This window comes from Labrus bergylta, chromosome 3 (genome assembly GCF_963930695.1).
Source record: "Labrus bergylta chromosome 3, fLabBer1.1, whole genome shotgun sequence".
In the NCBI taxonomy this organism is placed as follows: Eukaryota; Metazoa; Chordata; class Actinopteri; order Labriformes; family Labridae; genus Labrus; species Labrus bergylta.
Window position 1 is genome coordinate 4,735,294 of NC_089197.1, and position 22,124 is coordinate 4,757,417.

The 22,124-nt window shown below is 42.6% G+C and overlaps 1 protein-coding gene across 4 annotated transcripts in view; it reads right to left on the reverse strand.

Moving 5' to 3' along the window:
- The window catches only part of znf536 (zinc finger protein 536), a 219,300-nt gene that overhangs the window by 181,931 nt on the left and 15,245 nt on the right, over positions 1 to 22,124 (reverse strand). For all 4 annotated transcript variants that reach the window (XM_065952508.1, XM_065952506.1, XM_065952507.1 and 1 more), the window contains exon 2: positions 9,208 to 9,298. The gene's annotated coding sequence lies outside the window, so the exon portion shown is untranslated. The remainder of the gene's footprint in view (positions 1 to 9,207; positions 9,299 to 22,124) is intronic.

Genomic DNA, 22,124 nt, shown 5'->3' on the forward strand with positions numbered 1-22,124 from the left:
TAACTGACGTGGGATTTTAAGATAAAGCACTACTAACTGTTATGTATGGGATTTTATTTGACAAGGTTTTCTAGACTCATCCTTGGCATGATGGACAGCTGATATGCAGACGCTCTCGATGGCATGAGCATGCACTGGTTCCTGAGTACGGCTTTGGGAAATACATGAAAGAGATTCTGCAGAAACACTCTTAACTTCTTCGGTCAGTCGTTAAAGGGAAAACCAAGTTCCTGGACCCTTTTGAGAAACGCTAAAACCCTAAGAATCCTGCATTATTCTGGCATGAATTTATCCCAGTTTGAGGTGAGGATCATTTTCACTGATATTTGGGAATCTGAAAAATGATTATGAGGAATTCATAGTTTATCAGACATGAGTAAGGATTGAACCTGATGCCTTGTTAAAAAAGGAATAATCTCAGGGCGTCGGATAGCCTGGTGGTTTAATCTAGCATGTACAGAGTATGTAGTCTTCAAAGCGGGCAGCCCAGGTCTCATCCCTGTTTCAAACTTCCACTGCTCTCTAAAATAAAAGCCTACATGCACAGGCTTCATTGTCACTGTTTTAATTTTCAATACCTTAAATCCATCTCATCACTCAAAGAAATTTTATACAAAACTGAATTAGGAAGCTAACCTTGAGAAATGAAAAGGAAATCCAAATTGAGACCAATGAATCGCCTCTTCGTCACTATATGCTTTGATTATATTGACACATTTTTGCCTTTACGGTCAGATTATCTCTTCTTAATTCTATCTCGCTTTTTCACTCGCTTTGCACCGTTGGCAGCTGTTGCCAATGTTGAAATACAGGATTCACAGACTCGCCTCTTAAGGCCAGCACAAGCTCCCCTGTGATTGGCTTAGTCTAGAAAAAAAGCCAAGAGGAGGTGTAAAAATGTACTTTTCCCTAAGTCCAGTCGAGTAACAATAAACCAAAAGGTTATTAAGGATTTTTTTGCCCAACGACTCCTGACAAAAAAAAAAGAAACAGCTTACCCCAGCTTTAAGTATGTTAATATATGCTTAGATTAGCCACCATCAGCTGCTGATCATAAGAGACCAAGTAAGGATGTTGCTGCAAAATTGATATGGGCAAGGGTTCAGTTTACTACTTCAGGGAATAGTAATAGGGAAATAAACTTATTCGCTTTCTTGGCAAGACTTAAATTAGATGATTGATACCACTCCCATGTCTCTGTGCTAAATATAGCACTGGAGCCAGCGGCTGGTTAGCTTTAGCGTAGCATAAAGACTGAAAGCAGACCTGGAAGCAAACATATTAGTTTCACTCTTGATATTTCGCTAAACATTTCAGATTTTTTTTTCTAATGCTTGTTTGAATGTGAGATACGGACGAAAGCAAAGGGGTTTATGTACGCTGATTTGTGTGTCCTCGTAGCCAGCACGAGTGTTAATTCTCTTGTGCATGTGTGATGTCCTGAATCCCTAACCCCCGAGAGGTTTTAATTGCAGGGTCCAGATTGCCGGGGCTGGTTCGGGGCCTGGCGACCCCCATGAGAAGTCACAGCCTCCATTTAGCTTCCAGATCCCATGCAAAAACCAAACACAGGGCCTCCGTGTTAGCGTGCTAGCACTGGCTGGCAAAAATTCAATTTTCATCCCCCTTTTGTATCCGAGCCTGCTGTCTTTGCCCTAACGATGCTCTCTCAGCCCTCAGCCCCCCCCTCACCTCACCTCACCTCCCCCCCCAAACGCTCCCCTTCTCTAGCCTTCTCCCTTCAACAACAGAACACAGTGGAGTCGTTAGGACCCTCTCTTCATTACTTCAAAAAACCAATCATTAGACACCAGAGTATATACGTAATTAGAAAATCACTTCCTTTGCAATCCCGGCTAAGTAGTTTACATACTGTAATTACAGGGACAAAATCAATTTTTAATCATTTCACTGATTGGGCTCATCAGCTCAGTAGGAACATTGTATCCTGCTTGTTGTGCGAAAGCAACATCTGGGCTAAAACAATTACCCTTTTGTGTTCCAGAGCGGCTCTGAAAATGCCTTGCTGTCACTTCCCCATGTCGTGGACGCTCTCTTTCTATCTCTATCCGTCTCCAGACGCCTTTTTCCCTTCGCCTTCGTCTTTCTTTCTTTTCTCCCTCTCTTTCCTTTCTGTCCCTCCTTCTTTTCCTTTCTCTCTCTCTCTCCCACTCCCTGCCCTTGACTTGGACATGGAGGATCACATTTAAAGCTTTATAAATCAATACGCTATAATAAGCTGCTCTTGACAGGGAGGGAGAGGAAAGAAGAAAAAAACACAACATATTGCTTTTTTTAACACCTTGTGTGTGTTTTTTCTTCGCCTGTTGTCATCGTCAGAGACGTTGTTGTTGTTGTTGTTGTTGTTTTTGCTTTTTACAGTCACCTTTTTGAAAACAGATTTTTTTTGTCCGCCTGGGAAATATCACCGGATTGTTTTCAGTTATCTTCGTAAAGTCATAAAAATATGACAATTTCAATAATAGTTTGGACAAATAGGTAAAGCAGAGTATCTTTGTCTTTGTCCTCCATGTTGAAGCGAGACATAAATACATAACTAAACTTCAAACTGCGTCTTTCTCTCCTGGCATGTTTCACCCTTCACCGGGCTAATAAAATGCTTTGTATTCTTGTCTGAGAGAGGCCAGATCGATCCACATTAGTCTGAACTCTCTCTCTCTTTCACTTTGAAAACTCAGGAAATCAGATTTCAGAGGGGGGGAGCGAAAAAAAAAAATCGGTTAATGCATTGATCACTCGGGCTGTATGCAAATCACATTTGCCTCTATTTTTTTGCTGATCAATAGCATTAATTAACGGCTTCGTTTTAACGGCACCCCGCAATCCCGTTAGACACCACTGTCGACCTCAGAAATCATCCCCCCCGACTCCCCCCTCCCCATCCCTCGTCCCTCAGTAGCCATGGAAATGAATGGCGCGTGGCAGGGGCCATAAATCAGGAAATCCAATTTGACCATGAGCTCCAGTACTAACAGTAAAATATGAGCGCTAACGCAGCACGCAGGTAGGTCATCTCGTATTGGACATTCGATTATTTATGGGTAGAAAGTTGACACAAAACGTCTCAACTTTTCTTCTAAAATCAACAAATTATGGGAACTTAACCAAATTAGAGCATGAAACTGAGTTCAGTTGTTGTGCTCAGTCGTAGACGTCCTGTGAAAATGATTATGAGATGAAAGACGAAGACAAAAATACTTTTTTATCAAGTGATCGTTTAAAACAGAATGTTTATGTTAACATTTCTGCTGCTGGACTCTTGTGTTGAACCAACGTTATTGAACAAAACGTCATGAAATAGTTTACTACTGTATGCATAAGGGGTTTCACCAACAAGGCAAAGGTAGGAAACGGCCTGAGGCGTCGTGCAGCGTGATACGGACGCCCAGGACGCCACTCTCATCAGAGGGAGCGCCGGTGTGGCGTCTGACTACTGGATGGAAAAATTGCATGAAATTCTAAAAAAGAAAAATCATGATTTGTGGCAGTACAACTGATACTACACCAATAATAATTATATATAAACTATAATTAACACCTGAGACATTGTCGACTTTGAGTTATGTTGTTGTGCGTTGATGTTTCGTTCATATCTGCCTCGGTTTTGTAGTTTTGTAACTTTGTTATCTGAAAAGCGACGCCTCACTATAAATGTGTTCACTAGCTATGATTGCTCTTAGTATGAAAAGGGGAGGGGGCTGTGGCCTCGGTGCTAACCAGCCTAGCTGCTGCTGCTGCCAGCCATGCTAGTGTGTCGGATTAATAATGGACGCTTTTTGAAATTATTATTATTCCCAAAATGCTCTTTTGTGATTTGCTTTGAAGGGCGTGTATGCATGTGGGTGGGTAGGGGGGTGTTAAGTGAGTAGGGGTGAGGTGGTTGTGAGAGGGGGGGTGGGGGGGGGGGCTTGCTTGCTCATTTGGAGAGCTTTTCCAATTATACAATTAGTCAGGAATGTAGGGCAGCGGCCTCGGCGCTCCTCCTGTTCCCCGACCCTGGATAGCAAAGTCCTCCTCGCCTCACGCTGCATTTATATGTTTCTTTCACTCCTCTCAAGTAATACATGAATAAAAAATATATAAACAAAAACAAAATAATATGCAAATAAGGACATGAAGTCAAAGCAGCAACAGCTTACAAGTCCAGGAGGTGGCTGAAGCAGCCGGGGTCCCAGAGGAGCCGAGCTAACGAGCGCTGACCTTCTTTGTGAATGGGGTTTGCGTGTGAACGACTATGGCGGTGGTAATAGATAAAGTCACGGGGACGGGGCTCCTCTGGTCAAATACTGTCTGTAGTGTAGAAGAGTTTTTTTTTTTTTTGTAAATTCAAATCCAGTTCCCACCGGGGCTCGAAACCCCTCCACATTGTGACGATGCGTTTAGGATTGAACGCACGCTAACTACTTTTGATTCTTTTTTTTTTCTTCTTCTCTGGGACGGAGTGATACGATAAATTGATTTATGATGAAGGACAAATTGTTTCATAATTTGGCCCCCTTTTTCTGATTGTCCCCTCACTCGGCGGCTGCCTGCTAGCGAGTGTGCTGCACTGGGTTTAATATGAAGCAACAACAACAGCGAAGTGCCATCTGTTGGCATGCGGATTTTCTGTAATCTCTCTTTACTGATTACAACAATGACTACACGAACCTCTTAAATAATTATCCCACAATGTAAAAAAAAAAAAAAAAAAAAGAAATAAAAAAAGCTAAATAATTATAATCATTAACTCCCACCAAGTCTGCCACTCCTCCAGCAAATGAAGGCTGTCAGAGAGAGAGACAGAGATAAAGAGAGAGAGAGAGAGTGTTTCGTCTGCTGTGATGCCAATCATGTCTTATTTATACCAGCGGGGTAGAGTACCACACAGCAGTGACAATCTTAACCCAACAACATGGAGGAGCAAACTGTGGGAAAATTGACCCTCTCCACCCACCACCCCTGCAACTTATGTTGAGCTTCTTCTGTCTTCCAGAGAAGAGGTTACACTTTGTAGTTTGTTAGAGAGAAATCAATGTCAGGTTTTGGATTACAATGCCTATAGTTAAATAATTAAATGCTACATTCCTGACCTCATTTTGGCCTGAATAATTATGCAGAAAGAAATCCATTTTGGTGAAAGTAAAAGTGAACATTGATTCCAAAAAAAAGACATTGTTCACATTAAACTGGGCTCTTATATTGCCGCGGACAAAAGCTAAGAAGATGTGAAAGAACAAGGCTGACACCCTATCTTTTTGAGTCTTCTTGGGCAGCTGTGGCTCAGTTGGTAGCATCATTGTCTCTCAACCAGAAGGTTGAGGGTTCAATCCCCAGCCAGGCAACATGTTCAATGTGTCCTTGGGCAAGACACTTAACCCTGAATTGCTCCCACTACTTGTATGGTGGTGTATGAATGGAATTAGTTATTTCTGATGGATGATACTACACAGCGACTACTACCATCAGTGTGTGAATGGGTAGGTGTGCCATGCAGTGTAAAAGTCCTTTGAGTAGTTGAAAAGCGCTATATAAACTCAAGTCTATTTACCATTTACTTTAAAGCAACACTATGTAGGGAATTGGTTTGGTGCGCTTTGGTGCCCCTCCAAGGTCTCTGCATGCAATTACACTGACGTAGAAGAGGGGGTGAAGACGCTAAAGACGTTGAGAGAAGCTGAAGAACCATGTAGACGGACACGGTTCAGTAATATTACCAGATTTAGGGAAAAGATGACTCAGCTAGCGTCTTCAGCTCGTTGTTTGCTAACTTTGTATGTTGAGTATGTTCTGTGGACATGGGAGAGACGCCATTCTCCATGCTGATAGTTATTGTTCTATTAGATTAACCTTTGAAACTAAAGTATTAAGGTGGAAAAGTTAGATTTTGTTACTTTAAAAGACTTGTGAGAAATCTTACAGGAAAGACTTAAACACAGTCGGGGCTTAGAGCGTAGACTGTCAGAAAGAATTGAACCAAAGATCCAAATGTGATGGTATCTGGCTAAAACATGGTTACAAACATGTTCAAATGCATTATCTTTAAGATTCAGTTTGAAATGTTTAGTTTCACTAATTATCTGGATTACAGTACACGGTTTAGGGTGTTCTCTTTCTAGGTCCACAGTAAAAGAAGTACTTCAACTTCAATATCTGTTGAACTTAAGTTCACCAAAAAAATCTAATCTTAGCTCGTTCAATTGTCTCATTTCCAGTAAAGAACATCTCATTCACTTAATATAAGAAACATGCACCTGACAGGTCCAGATAAACATCTTAATTCAAGTTATTATGAGCAAAAAAATAAAAGCAATCGCTTGTAATGAGTAAAAATATTTACCAGTGCAGCAAGCAACATTTATTTGTTAATAAATGTAATTATAAGTTAATTTAGTTTCCTGCATTGGTAGATATTATTTGAACTTATTCTGTTCTTATTTTCTGCTGGGCAGGAACAGAAGCCCTCAATAGCTGTTACCATCAATAAGATCTCAACTTACTTATGTCCTTAACTCTGGATGGATATGAACTCTGGTTTTGTCTTTGGGGTTGGGAGTAGCTCAATCTGTAGGGACTTGGGTTGGTAACCGGAGGGTCATTGGGTCAATTCCCTTTAAGGACCAAGGTATACAAGGTATAATTGTAGAATTCATGGTGTTTGCTGGAGAGGTACCAGTTTTCTTTCCGAATGAATTCAATCTTTTTTTCCCCATGATAACGTGTTGATTTCAGTAGCTTAATCTAAATATGTATAGCCTACGTATATATCTTAATAAAGCCACTAGTATCAACTCATTATCACGGGAAACGGGTGTTGTTGATCATACGATAAATAAGTCCAGATCTTGAGAAAACAACGAAAAAAGATTCTTTATCACGGGGAAACTGAGGAAAATAAAATGTGTGGATGCAGGTCCACTTCAGGCTTCCGTAGTCAGGGGGCATGTGGCTTGTATTTAGTGTAATCAGATATGTTGGACTTTAAGACTAATACACTTGCTAAGTTTACTGGAGCAAAGGTTGATGTTTAAAGAAAAATGATGAAGGTGTGGCTTTTGGAGACGTAATAAGTTTAGTAACAAACTAAGTGTGGCTGTATGAGGAATGTAGAGTTGTACAAAGTAGAAGATTGACCTCTGACATGTCCTCGAAAAAGACATTTTCAGCACAAAACAGACCTCTGGATTGTTAACTGAAAGTTGTGTTGACAAAAGGATGTGAAGAAAAAATCTCTACCATTAATAGAAATATACATTTATCTGAGGAATGTGCCGTGTCCTGTTGAAGGTTTGTTGTAACAAGGTTTCATCTGTGTTAGCGTAAATGCTCAATCTTGTGTGTGTGTGTGTTTATGAATCTCTTTCTATATAAGTCATCCGTGTGTGTCTGTGTGTACAATTCTGCGAGCTGGTGTGTGAGCACTTTGTGTGAGAAAATGGTGTGAGAATGCGTCAAGGGGAGCATGTGTTAGTTCTGCTTCCAATATGAGGGAAATCTGTGGCACATACCTCCGATATGACACAAGCCAAAACGACATGACTCACCCGCGCTATATTTGATTAATAAAAATCTACAGCCGGAGAAATGTGTTTCAAAAACAGCAGACCATTACTGAGCGGCGCCTCGGCTGCAGGAGTGAAGGATCTTATTATTATTTTTATTAACGTATGGAGACCAAATATCTGTGCGAGGAGCGTGACATCTGATGAGATCAAAAGATGATATCGTCTGAATCTGAACGTGACATTTGCAGTTAAATACGCTTTTTTCTTCTTAACACCTCTGAACACAGGGTTGATCATTCAGACAGGCTGTTGTCTCAGCTTATAATAAAGAGGACTGCTGCGTATACGCTTCATCTCTGCATTTTATAACAAATGTTATAACATGATTTTTCCAGCTTCAAGAGAAAAGGTTTCCATTGATTAGCGCTTTACAAGCAATCAATTTTTACAAACCTGCCTGACCCCCCCGCCCCCCCCCGCCGTCTCTCTCTCCCTCTTTCTGTTTCTCAGGAAGTCGACCCCCAGGACAATGGTCTATTACGAATTAAAGGAATACAGAGGAGTGAGAGAGGATAAGTAATTATTGGAAAGAGAAGAGGAGGGATGTCGGAGAGACGTGCAGAGATTTAAAGGGGGGGCACAGACGGATGTGAGGTAAAGTCACGACGACAACAACAAAGACGACGACGACGATGATGATGATGGGCTGATTACATACGACCGGGCGGGATGAGGTATGCTAACCCCACGACGCAGACATATCCCTCACTTATACTTGTCATATGATCTGACATCACTCACCAACACGCACACACACATACAGCCTATCACCACGAGAGACAGGAAGGCCACACTCCTCCAGCTCCATGAAGAATGGCTCGCACCTGTTTACCATGTCACCTCTGTTTGCTAATTGTCTCCTTGAGCCACATAGAGAGGCATTGACAGCACCTTGGCTTTTTGACAGACTGGGTGTGTGCGTGTGTGTGTGTAAGGTTTTTTTTTTTTTTGTATCTTTAGTCAGTATGTGATAAAAAAAAAAAACCTGGCACCGTATTTATGTCAAGTAGCTCTGGCAGGGGGCGCAGCTAACTTTTAAGATGATTAGCATCGTTAAAAAAGTGGGACAAGAAGAACCAATGAGGTAAAAACAGAAAATAATCGAAGGTGTATGTGTGGTGTTAGCTAGAAGTTTATGTTCACTCGCACAAAATTCAGGTCACAGTGGTGACATTTAATCTCCTTAAATCTACTCGCTTATTAATGTCCCATATTTCTGAATGGATGCATACTCAGAGCATATTTCCATCGTGTGGTGGAAATGTACAGATTTTGATGCTGGATGGATGTCTACTCAATGGAGTGTGATTAAGAAACTCTCTCTCTCTCTCTCTCTCTCTCTCTCTCTCTCTGTCTCTCTGGAGGGAGGGAGGGAGGGAGGGAGGGAGGGAGAGGGTCAGGAGCAAGCCACTGACCCTCCAACAGGCTGTAAAGGTGCAGAGCTCCGTCTTCTGAAAGCGTCTGCAGTGTGACTTGAGAAGCATGTCACCGCTTAACAAGTCCCATGCTCAATCGACTTTCTCCGGATAAACAAAGATTTCAAATGAAAACAAAAGATGCATGCTGGGGCGTGTAAGTGTGACAGACACCTTTTTAATATCCTCCCCCTTTTTCCCCGCGAAAACAATCGGTGTGATCGTACCTGTGCGCCTGCCGCCCGCCCGCCGCTCCAACGAACGCCGGATGTCAGGAAAGAGTGCCGACAGCTCCACAGAAGGTGGGACGACAAGAGCCTGTAAACAAAGCACACACACACACACACCAGGAAATTCAGCGTCATACATATTTGAAGCTTGACAAGTTTTTGCAGCACAAGACAAAAGAGAAATACCCATTAAAAAATATTGCGTGCTTATCCCACAAACACCCGTCGCCACATATTTATTTTTTCCTCAGGACTTCCTGTGAGGACATGATGTCATCTAAACATCCATGTGTAATCTAACAAATATATGAACTGTTATTGCTGCTGTTTGTCAGTCTTCTCCTATATTTCATTTTCTTCATGTTACTTATTTTTTAATGTGACGCTGTAATGTTGAGTTCTAGACGGGGGGAATCTTACTGGGACCGACACTCAAGGTTTAGAAGTTTCACATTTAAAATACAGTGTTGGGGGAAGAAAAAAAAAACAAGAAGCTTTGTTCTCCTCAGCACAAAACTATGAGGAGCCTCCGCAGCTCATGCAGAGGATGTTATCTGATCTAGCCTTGAAGCCCCGCCGCTTAACGCCAGAAAAATAATCAAGCCGACAAAGTATGTGAGGTAAAAAGAGTGCCACTCCCTTTTGGAGTATAGCGAGTGACTGGGCGAGTGGCATTTTGAGCCAAGGCCTCGCACAGAAACCGACAGCAGCTGACTCTGACTTCTCGTATGAATCATGATTTATAAAATGATGTTTCCTAAGCGCATGCAGCAAGAAGGGGCCCGTTAATGCAGGAGGTGCAGAAGTTGTACAGCTTTGTTATATGTCAAAGAAAACATGATTATCCATTTTGACGCAGATTTATCTTTCATTTTTTTGGTGACATTTCAAAACGTTTGCTTAGATGTGGAAGTCCGCTTTAGACGGTAATCGTCGAGATCTCCGTTTGGGTGTATTTATGTTGAATCTCTAATGCTAAATGTTTGATGCAAAGATCATCTGTCACTCACTTTTAGCAACACAGCCTTTTCCCTTTTTGGTCTGTTTCTTTTTTTTTTGTTTTCTGATTCATTAATCCTGCGCATTATTACTTAAAAAAAATTTTGGGTCCGACTAATTCTCATGGCTCCTCTGGATGTGGAGAGGCAGCCAGGCATGGAGGAGCTGGCTCAGAGTCCTGCAACAGGAGGAGGAGTGTGGGGGGGGGAGGGGAGGAGGCAGAGGGGGAACACAGATGTGGAGGGTCTACAGGAGGGCCACCCAGATCTACACACCACTACTGTTTCAATGGAGCGTCAAGAGTAAAAAAAAAACTCTCGCTCACTTACAGAGGGAACGCACACACACACACACACACTCCCACACACAAAGCCACGACATTGCCTTAAGTCACAATCTAAATTGGCTCCCAAGGGCATACCGACTACCTTGTTCACCAAAGGCATTGTGTATGTTTTCTGAGTGCTTAGCATATGCTGCTGTAACCTGAGATCTCTCTCTCTCTCTCTCTCTCTCTCTCTCTCTCTCTCGCTGTCTGCCTTGCACACATGCATACACATGTACACAAACACACAATGTTGCTCAAAGTTGCTCTGTTTTCTTCCCTTAACGCATTTCCCATCAGGCCCTTAATTAAATTCAAAATAGTTCACATCTACCTATTAAAGCATGTTGTTGCACAAGCCGCCCACCAGCCTGTTAAAAGAGACACCGACACAAGGAGGGTTGATGGGTAGAGAGAGAGAGAGAGAGAGAGAGATGTTGTCTTTGAGAAAGAAAAGGAGGAGGTGGCAGGAGTAATAGGAGAAACTTTAAGGAGGTCGTCGAAGATCACAGGAAATGAAGAGTGTCATGATCTGCAGAGTCCCTCTGCACCTTTAAGAAAAAGCTAAAGACCCAGCTCTTTCATGAATACCTACTAACTTAATGATGATGGTCTCCATATTATTGATGATGATGATGGTTGTGACGATGGTTTTTGTTTGATAACGACGACTTATAAGATGGTTTCTATACTGATTAGAGCTCTCAAGAACTGCCCTCAATGTTGTGCTTTGCCTCTGGTCACTTCCTGTCAGCACCTGTGTGTCCAATCAGACTCAAAGCTGATCGTTTGCTCTTACTGATATTGTTCCCTTTTTTCTAGATCCTTGCTTGTGTTGTTCTTACTCTCTGATGTACTTTGGATAAAGTAAATGAATGTAGTGAATTGTAGAATGTCTGTTTTTTAGATCAGTGTGTAATTCTGTAAGACTGATGTTTGAAGATGGTTTAATACATTCTTACTAACCGCAACACAGATTGTCATGATAAGGGGGTGGGAGAAAATATCGTCAAGGGCATTAAATCATCGTCATGATTCATATACTACGTCACCATAAATGGAAAATGGTCTTGACATTTCACGTCTTCTAAATACTCAAAGCACTTTTACACCGCAGGTCACCCTACACATTAACACCATTCACACACTGATGGAAGAGGATGCTAGGTAAAGTAATCCATTCATATACATTCACACGCAGCAGCAGAAATTTTGGAGGTTAAGTGTCTTGCCCAAGGACACATCAGCATGTGGCTGCAGGAGCTGGGGATCGAACCCCGGACCTTCAGGTTGAGAGACGCCCATCTCAAACAAATGAGCCACAGGTCTAGGACAATATGCTCTCACAAGGTGTTCAACTGTAGTCATAAGGTTGCATCTTTAAAAAATATATAAAGTTATTGTCAAAATAATACTTTAATTATTTTCATATGAAATCATTAAAACAGCAAACACTTGCAGGTGAAAGCAGGTTATTCTTCTACCCGACTAAAATACCAAAGAATAGCTACCGACACTCGGTTGGATCTACTATATCTATGATTTGATATCAAAGCACGCCGCGGAGTAATGGAAATCGCTAACATTTGAAGACAGTCTAACCTTTCCTGTGTTTACCTTATTAAAGAGTGTGTACCTTAACTGGTAGTGCAATACACAGAAGGGGAACAACAGTGGTTATAAAGCTGGCAGTGTTTAAGCAGGCGAACAGTAAAGTAATAGGCAAGAGCAGTGAAGTGTTGATTCTACAAAAGATGCGGGGGGAAAATTGCACCTTAGAGCACACACACACACACACACACACACACACACACACACACACACATACACACACACACACACACACACTCCCTCCCCCTCCTCAATATACTCCCACAACACGGCCGGCTGCCTGGCAGCCGAAGTTAACATTTTCAGAGAAAATATTCCTTGCCTCCAATAGTCCGATGTAATTCATTTTCCATCTCTGTTCATTAATCATTGTTAAAATTAGTGATCCATTTCTTCCACTCTGCCATCTGCACTCAGCTTCCTAACAAACATGACACCTCAGCGCATAATAAAAGCTGACAGCTACTAGGAGGCCTTTCCAAGCAGCTTTCTGCATATGTGCACCTCCACGACTTGATGCTGTTGTCAGACAAAAGTGGGTTATTTAGGCCGCTGGCTGGAGACACACACACACACACACACACATGTGCATACACACACATGTATGGACATTTAGATTCACGTGCATGTATACACTCTGTGTCCCAAGACTTTGCAGCTGCATGTCACATCATAGAGGACAGAACATCACACACAAACAATCTGAACAGTTATTGTCGTATGCACCAGCACACACACTAAACAACAGATGTGCCTAACCTTGAGTGGAATGTGCTAAAACCCTTGATAAGGAAAATCTGCCTCCTATTTCTCACCGGACAGAAAAGTGGAGCAAACAAGAAAAAAAGGGAATGATTAAAAAAAAAAAAAAAAAAGGAGTGATCACTAAGGGAGCGAAAGAAACAGAGCGCCTCTAAAGTGTCTTGTTTACCCTTACAAGCTTTTTGCTTTAACAGGCACGGGAGCGGTGTTGTACTTTTCCATTTGAATTTGCTTCCAGCAGCTGTGGCGTTTGTGTGTTATTTGTTGTGATACTGAGTATCGGCTCAGCTACACCCTGATCTTAACTCAGCTGGGAGGCGAGGCAGGCAGAGTACGAGAGAAAGAGAGAAAAGGTGAAGAGGGAGTAAAAGTCACAGCTGGGGCAAGAGGTCTTCCCCCTGTCGAGTCACCCAGGCCTCCTAAACACCCTCTTGATTCACATTTAAAAAAAATTATGATGGATGCTTTATCCACTGCCCTGATGCCCCTTCAGACAGCCAGCAGCCTGAACACATGAGGACTTATAGACACCCTAAGAAATGACATATCTGTATTTATTTATTTTACAAAGACTGTGATTTTAGGTTCATTTTACGAGTCGAAGAAGCGAAACAAGCAGTTTAAAAAAACCTGAATAAACAAGTCTACGAGTAATATTTTCCCACCTTCCTGTGACGTTACTTATTCATGATTAAATGTGTTTTCTTCTGTCTGTGAGTTGCCTTTTTATGTTAAAAATGCAACAAGATATATCTCAAAGAATCATTGAAAAATTCAGTGTGACTCTGAACACCACCTCTCTCTCTCTCTCTCTCTCTCTCTCTCTCTCTCTCTCTCTCTCTCACACACAAGCACAGCTTACTCACGGTACCTTCCCCTACTCTCTTGTTAACACCCCCCCTCACCACCAAACTGTCCCCTCTTCCATCCACACACACACACACACACGCACATTTGCACAAAATATACACACACACACACACACACACACACACACACACACACACACACACACACACACACACACACACACACACACAGTGTCAGGATCCCTCCCTGGCGAGGTGTGTGTGTCTCTGCCTGAGGCACAGCACATTAATCTATATAATGCCCTCAAAGAGAAGGCTTTTTCACACCGCTAACTGCCAAGGACTACGAGGGGCAGCGGCTGAGCCATGATTCAGCTGTTATCCCAACTGGCGTCCCCTGCGCACACACAGGCTCTTGCACACGCACGCACGCACGCACGCACGCACGCACGCACGCACGCACGCACGCACACACACACACACACACACACATAAATATAATACCAAACCACTCTCTACTCATACACAGTATGTTTGCAAGGAAACACACATATCCATGCTCCTCTGGCATGGAAGAAAAACCCAGACACCTTCTTGAGCTCACACTGGGACGAAATGTAACAGAAACCGGCATTGGATGCTTGTTTGGATTTTGATTCATTTGAACTAATTTAAAGACGATTCAAATAACCATTGCGGCAGTTTTTAGACATATTTGTGAGAAATTCTGTTTATTTGATGGATCGCCTCTTGAGATGAACCTTCTCGTTTTTTGAGGGGGGGGTCCAAAAAAAATGTCTTTAAAGTGAAACTCTTTCACAGATGATTGTACGTGGAAAAAAATGGCTCGTACATTAAGATTATTTGGTGAAATTAAAATGCTTTTGTTGCAAAAAAAACATCATTAGTCATCCACCTTCGTAATTTAATCAAACTGATTTATTGCATAAGAAACTCAGAAAGTTGCATATTCCTTCCAGCCCCCCCCCCCCCCTCCCCCCGTGGGAGATAAGAGTCAGTGTTAAAGTGTTCAGCTGCAAACATCAAAAATGATTCCCAAAGACTGATAACATTCAGAAGCATCCAAACAAACACATTCAGGGGGAAAGCTTCTTGCCCATAAAGAACCCTCCTTCACCCCTCATGCAGACGCCAGAGAAGAAGAGGCTTTACTGATGTTACCTTGCAGGATTCCTTGGCTTTCACCAGCCTCATATTTCAGACTCTAACCTCCTGCCAGCGTGCGAAGTTGCCCAGTGCAGATTTAATATTCATTTGTTGCTCGGAGGGCCACAAAACAGACAGCTCGGAGCGGTGATTGGAGGGCCAGTGCTCAGAGACAGACGGCGAGCAGAAGAGCAGCTAAATCATCTTGACATTCACCGAGAAGTAGCCACACAGAAAGCTAGTGCTGCTGTTAGTTCTCCCATCGACTAATTTGGTTCTACTTAACCCCTAAACACCCCAATGTGCGCACACACACACACACACACACACACACACACACACACACACACACACAGGAGTGGACACAAGGCAAACACAGGCTGACACACACATATGCACACACACACACACACACACACACACACACACACACACACACACACAGCTCACAGTGACACATTTAATTCCAGGTTCTGGGCACATCTGAATTACAGCAGGCTGATGAGGGAGAGAGGGCCAGGCCCCTCCGGACTGATTAGCATCATTTAAAGAAGCCTTCCCTTTTTTTTTCTGCCCGCCTCAGCGACCTCTCTTTGCACTCCCTCTCTCGCTCTGACACTCGCCAGGGCGACCCACCCATCTCCCCGGTCTACAATATGGGTGGCATCCCCGCCAGCACAAGTCAATATGGAGTACACTCATTTACATCTAACACAGGAGGAACGACTTCGAGTGCCAGAGCCTCTGGAGCCAGTTTTGATTCCTTCAAGTATTCCCGGTGTTAGCTTTAGATTCTGTTTGCTAAAATGTGGACAGAAGGACACAACCAACGCATATATACGTCAGGCGCCATATGATGCAGTTTTTTCCCGCGCGTGTAAAGTAAATAAGACAGAGCCTGTTTTATTTGTGCATATTTCCCCCCTTCTAAATTATATAAGCCTTGCACATGGCTTAAAATTTTGTAAAGCTTTTCTCAAAATCCTTCTTATGGTTGCCATTCTGTGCCAAAAAGTTCATCTGGCCTGTAAATTTAAGCATGGATTACAAATATTCAAATCATGAGCTTACTGTTCAAATAAACATTTCCAACAGGGAGGGGAAAAGTTGCAAGGCATACACTTTCAGCATAATTCCTCCTCTGGCACCTCCCCTCCCCTTGCTCCTAATAAAACAACCACACACACAAAAAAAAAAAAAGAGCAAAGGGAAGAAAAAGGGGGGGGGGTTAGGGGGGTGGGGGTTAGGGGGGTGGGCTTATGGGGGGGACAGAACGCAAAAACAAAAGAGAGAGTTAAAAGTTTGCCGTCTTCATTTACCGTGCGGCTGGATAAACAGTGTTGATGAAATATGTAATTAATGTAATTGTAACCACCTATGCAATTACAGTCAGCCGGGTGGGCTCGGCTGTGGCCCCGGTACACCCTGCCATAGGACAATAGGGCGCCTTATTACAGTTTTAAAAAGGGGGGAGGGGGGGGGGGGGGGGGGGGGGGGGTGAAAAATAGGGGGAGGCTTAAGCTGGTCAGCTGCTCACCACATGGTAGAAATAATAAGGACTGAAGTCACAATCATTTCAGCTTTGGTTTAGCTCCGCTGATCACTGCACTTTAAAAGTGGACAACACAAATACAGAGTGGACATCCGGACGTCTGTCGCTTCTTAAATATTACAACGACCTGACGCACGAGGTCGTGGGGGTCATGAGGTCAGAGCAGAGGACGGAGCCATGTGAATGTGACAACATCATATGTTATTAGATTATTATGGCTTATGCATTTAGAAGGAACATACTGTTGTTCGAGGGTAAGACGATTTGAAGTGCTTTATGACATTTTTTGGGAAGTTAAATCTGAAATGCTGCACGTCATGTTATGATTTGGTTAATGTGAAATTAGTGAATTGTGACCTGTGAAAGCTGTTTAAGTCCAAACTTTTCACTTTTCAAATACGACAAGAAAAACAGGTGCTTTCAAGCGATCGCGTCACTTTTTAACACTACAGTGATCAAACTTTCTCAAACCATGAGTGGACAATCAATCCTTGAGTTTTGGGGGTAAAATTTAAAAACACCAAACATGGAGATACAAAGTTTGAAATGAAAAATCAAGTGGAGTGAAATATCTAACATTTCAGACCGGGTGTTTAAAGGTCCCTCAAAGAAGATCCACCACTCGTACTCGACTCAGTAACTTTCTATCACTTATTTCACCAAGTGCATTCACATTTAAAAGAAGATCTTTTTTTTGTGTGTGCAGTTTGACCACCTGCTTTCATACCAGACTGAAAACCACCGAAAAGACTCAAAGTTCAGGCAGCTGTGGTCTCACTTTGAAAACGATAAATGCAGGAAAAAAGCAGCATCAGTGTGGACAAACAAGCTGTATCTTCACCTGGATAAAAAGAAGAGAGTCCCAGTTTGTCGCAGGCCGCCGCTCGCTGCCCCGCTCACGCTGACAGCCGGTGTTATCCCACGGATTAAAATAGACTTTTCTCTTGCTACCCGCCCCTGCCCGGCATTAAAGTCTTTCACATTTTGCAAAATTGCAAACAGATGCAACTCAAGTACCTGCAAATAATCTGCCAAGACCAATTTCAAAAGGGAGATTTCAGAATATGTGGGAGTCATTAGAGGGAGTATTATTTCAGCGATGAGTGCGAGAGAGGGGCCAGCCGTGTTTCACCCAACCAGATGGGTTCTGCTGCCTTTTATTCAGGAAGAAAGAAGCCGACGTGTTCTTCATCTCCCCCCCCCACACACCACCCCACCCCCCTCCAAATGAAGATATATAACGTGTATGAAACAATTACGGCAGAATATTGGAAGTTTCAGAAGCAACCAAAGAATGTCAGATTTCCTTTCGAGTTTCTCAAAACAATCTTTTCATCTTCTTCCCAGTGAGGAGGTTTTCGAATAGGGGGGGGGTCTGCTGGGGGGATTTTCAATGTAAACGAGGAAACAGACACAGAGATCTGAGGCCTTTTATTGTTTTGTATTGAGTGTTAAATATGAAAAAGAATTAAAAAAGGTAGACGCCTTAAAAGGGGGCCCGTGGCGTATGTAAATGAAATATGTTTCTGAGGCGTAATTTCGCGACTGCTGCTGTTGTTATTTTTTTTTCAGACGCTTATCTGAAGTTTCTCTGGTCGCCTCGGTGCAGCTTTAAAGAGACGCACACAACAAAAGCGTTCACCAATTAAAGACGATTTCTCCACAAAAGAAACTGCGGCAAACTTCATTAGATTCTCCATCGAGCCGCTGACAAAAAAAGCCTATCAGAATGCATCTTTAAGTGTTCGTAATGAATAATGCATAATCAAAAGACACTTTTTTCTCTCTCTCTCCTCACACTCGCGCCTTTCCACGACATCCACCAGCCCCTCGTAACAAATTAAATGTTTACATCAAATGGAACTTGATTAGGTGACTATTGCTAGTAGGTTATTAGCGCTGGTGGGGAAGCAAGAAGAACAATCTAAGGCACTTTAAAAAAAAATGATCAAAATCACCAAGCCCTTGAAACAATACACATTCAATCAAATTCTTCATAATTGTAACAGTAGGAAGCATTTTAGGCATTCCACCCACAACAAACAGGCTTTGTTCTCCTGTTATGAGAGGCAGCGAGGGGACACAATCAAGTGCGTGAGAAAGCCAGGAACGCAGGATTTCAAGCAATTCCTCCCTCTCTTTCTCTCTCTTTTTCTATACGCCCCCCCCCCTTTCCCCTCGCTTTATTTCAGGGTCGCCCATATTATTTTGCTTCCTGTCTCATTGTAGCTGGCAAAAAGAGAATTTGGTAATTGAGTGGTACAGAACATGTGCCCTCCCTGCTCGCAGATGACAGATGGATTATAAAAACTTCAAAGGCGAGCATTTGGAGCACCAGGGGAGAGATGCTAGGTATTTGAACTATGATTCTTTACCCAGGAGACAATGAGTGCCTGACATGGTGCATACATCAAGGAATAGTGCAACAGCACAGACATAATCCAACACACACACACACCCCTACTTCTACACTCTTCTCTATCTCTCTTCCTCTCCTGTGCTATATATTTAACATCCTGTTCTGAGGAACTTTGCGCCAAGCTCGGGGAACAGAACAAGTGGGGGGTAACGCTGCGAGACTGAGGAGAGAGAGAGAGAGAGTAAGAGAGAGAGAGAGAGAGGAGGAGGCGGCAATGCAAAAATCATTTTTCTTTTCTTTGCGTGACTTTTTCCCTCTTTTTCTCAGGTTTTTGAAACTCTGGCATTTATTTACCGTGGTTTGGTGAAATAATGAGAATTTAGCTTTTAGCGGTCGCTTTTTCTGTTTTTAAAAAACTACAGCATGCCAGATTAGGCCAGCCCTCGTGGAAACTCTAAGCACTACTGTACGGGTAAGTGAAGGGGAGAATGGTGGGCGGCGACGCCTATAATCATCTTATAAGCATGATTTATGAAAAGGGCCATCTGCTTTGCCTTACTTAAGCACGGAGGCAACCTTTAATAATATAAGGACATGAGGAGAGGAGGGGACAGTGGGGGGTGAGTACAAAGGGAGGGAGGTGGGGGGGAGACTGTTTCCCACACACAAACAAACACACAAAGATTCCAACAAACCGATAACCCAAATTCAACCCTCCGCTCTTCTTCTTCTACTACTTCCTGTCTCCCTCCTTCTCCAGCATCCAGCCACCAGGTCAGATGGCAGCTAATCACTGTTGACCTCCCCTGTCACACCATTTAACCCCGGCCCCTCCCCTTGACCCTGAAGGAATTAGCAGTCTCATTGTAACACACACACACACACACACACACTTGCACACAAAAGCACCTTGCAAAAAGAGGGAGACGTACCCCTAACCATGGTCTCCTCACTTCTTAGCATCAGAATTTAGAAATCACAAAAACTCAGGATCCGACTCGATTCATTGGGTAGTTTATAACAAAAATGATGACGATACCGACCACCTGTTCTCTCCTCACCATCCCTCCGATAACAAGAAACACCGATGACATCTGAAGACCTGGAATCGGTGACTTTTTGGACGGTTTCTGGGTCAAAACTGACTGATAGGATTCATCGTCAGATTTGGAGCAGATTGTAGCAACAACAAACAAATCTCTGAGTTTTCTGACCTGGAAACGATTCGGCCGTCCATTAACCCCATCAGTGAGAAAGTGAATGCATTGGCTAAATGAAAAGTTTAAATATCTCCCTTTTTGATTTCTTAAACTGATTCAACTTCACACAAATAAACATAATCAAGTTCAAGATCCAAGAAACTGAAACCATCAACTGTTTGGCATATTTATCTGATAAATGTGTGAATCATTGAAGTTGTTTAAAGGGTTGTCATGATACCAGAATGGTAAAACTTCAATATTATACTATAAAAAAAATCACATGATATCAGTTTCTTTTTTTTTGATACAACAGCAACCAAAACTCGACTTGAGCACCACACTTTTTAGTGATTTCTTGTTTTAAATGACTAAAAACACTCTACACACTGACTAAACCGCATAAATACGCAGACAACTTTTTAATTCTGAAATGTTGCCGATGTATTTGTGCAATTTTTTTCCCATCTGATTCTCTGCCTTGAGTAGGTTCCCCTGGATTTTGTGTGCCTCATCATCATTTAATAGTCACATCTTTCTTGTCTATTTTTGTATTCTAGGAGCCACTCCAAAACGACATCACACATCTCAAGGAGGTTACACCTAATAAAGAATTTCAACAAACTGAGACTTCTGAACTTATACTAATGCTTACTTATACTTTGATGCTATTGGTTAATTAAATAGCAAATGTTGAAAACCTCTGTTGCTTATTTGGATCATCCCATCATTCGACTCGAGTCGTCGTCTATACTCTTTGAAAAAAAAGCCTTTTTAAATACTAAGTTCTATTTTTGTATTTTTTACACAAAGTATCGGGGTCATTTGACAAAATTAAAAGAACAAACTTTAAAATCAAGTCTTTCATACATGAAGAAAATAACTCGTGTTCACATAAGTGTGAAGCTCTGACGTGATTGGCATTCACGCCCCAGAGGCTGCCCTCTGACCTCGCCGTGACCTGGAAACGGCTCCCGGTGCGACCTTAAGGAGCGACGACAGCGCTAGAGTCGGGCGGGTGAGATGAGTGGTGGTGGTGGGGGGGGGGTGTCATAATGAGGCCATATGGTTTATGCTATTGTTCTACAAGCCACACACACATTTCCACATGTGCGTTAAGACACACTCTGCCCCCCCTCCTTCCGTGTGGTCACCTTTTCAGTGTCCATCAGGATTGTCGGCCTAATCCTCGTCGGATCATCTCATCAATGCCTCGGCTGTTTATGTGTAATGGATCCCATCTAACTCCCTCCTTCTCTAACACCCCCCCTCCCCCCTTTGCCCCTTTAACCCTCCCACTCCTTTTCTTCCTTCCCCCCAGGTCTCACTACCTCTCCTCCTCCTTCCTTCACAACCACTTTCAGAGCTCCTTAAAGGAATCCATCAAACTTTCATTCCTTTTTTTTTTGTTTAAATTGTATTTATTTAAGAATAAGCTCCACGACTCTCCTGCTTCATTTTTTTAAATTAAATATATCGTTTGGATATTTTTTGCAAATACAACAAATCTTCTTTGTGTGTTCTGTCATATTTTATATATTCAACAATAACTGAAAAATGGTATTTCAAGCTGGAGAGTTTCTTTAAAAAAAATAAATGCAGTGCTAAGTCAACTTGTAGATAGCGAACAGATTGACAGAATTTTAATTAAAAATCAAGATACTGCTTGTTTGTCCTTCAAGGATTTAACCAAAAGTATCGATATTGTTATTATTGTCGTGAAGTCGAGCCGTGTTTCTCACACAGCTCTGAGGGAGAATTCAAAATAAATTCCAGATTTCTCGCTCCAACTTATAATTTTCCTGACAAACCTGTCATGGAAACTGTACAATGTCTTTCCACCCTTTCTCATCCTTCCTCGGTCTCTTCATCCTCCTCCTCCTCCTCCTCCTCGACGCCTCGCAGCATGTGTAAGCAGAAGCACACGTGCTCCCCTCGCCCTCATTACCAGCTAACTACGCTGTTAGATTAAAAGCGTGTACAGAGAGGAGACAGAGAGAAAGAATAAAAAGAGGGGGAAGAGAAAGAGAGGGAAAGAAAGAGGTGGGGGGGAGAGAGAGAGAGAGAGAGAGGAACAGGCCGAACCTCCATAATTAAGATCACTTCACAGATTACCTCCGGCAACAAAAGC